Below are 779 nucleotides of genomic sequence, written 5' to 3'. Positions count from 1 at the left end.
TACTTGCCGCAATGAATGTAACCTTTTGGGCTGAACTGGCCATTTGCCCTTGTTTACCGTCGTTCTTCGAGCCAGAAGCCGACGTCGTCGGATGCGACTAGGATTGGGTGAACGTTTCGGTATCACTACGCAGTATTCCTTGTATCGGTTGGTGGAGCTGGCCAAAAGCCCTGGGACGGGGTGAAGAATGCACGAATGAATAACCAAATTGCCCAAATGAAAAAATTGGAAAAGAACCCAAAGGAGAAAAAGAATGTATCCTTTTCATGAATGTTACTATCGCTTTCCATTGTAAATGTTTCTTGAATTATTGATACTCCATATTGAAATGACATCATTGAAATGAACTATTGTTAAACAGATTTGATTACTGATTTTACTGGTTACTCGCTGAGCTTCTAGCTCACCCCAAAAATGTTTTATTCCCCTCCACATGGCTCAAGGTGAAGGAAGGGCTTGTAGTGTTTATTCATGGATTATCTCATGTATGGATGGAATTTAGAATTCCGTTTGTGTAATCGTTCATATTGGGATTGTATTGAACGTTTAGAATTGATTGGATGTGTAATAGGCTAGTTTTGGACTTCCTCCTGTAGAATAATTGGGATCATGGATCAGAGTGGCGCAGTGGAAGCGTGGACGCTTCGCTTTTGATATGTAAAGTTTGGGAACCCTTGATGTTGTATATTTGCTATATATCTCTTGAAATTCAATTGAGGTTTGTAGTGAACGACTGAGACCCGGTGAGAGCTGGGCAGGCGGCCCGCCGAACCCTCTGG

The sequence above is a fragment of the Coffea eugenioides genome, unplaced genomic scaffold, assembly GCF_003713205.1.
Source record: "Coffea eugenioides isolate CCC68of unplaced genomic scaffold, Ceug_1.0 ScVebR1_3070;HRSCAF=4215, whole genome shotgun sequence".
NCBI lineage: Eukaryota > Viridiplantae > Streptophyta > Magnoliopsida > Gentianales > Rubiaceae > Coffea > Coffea eugenioides.
This window is presented reverse-complemented; position numbering follows the sequence as displayed.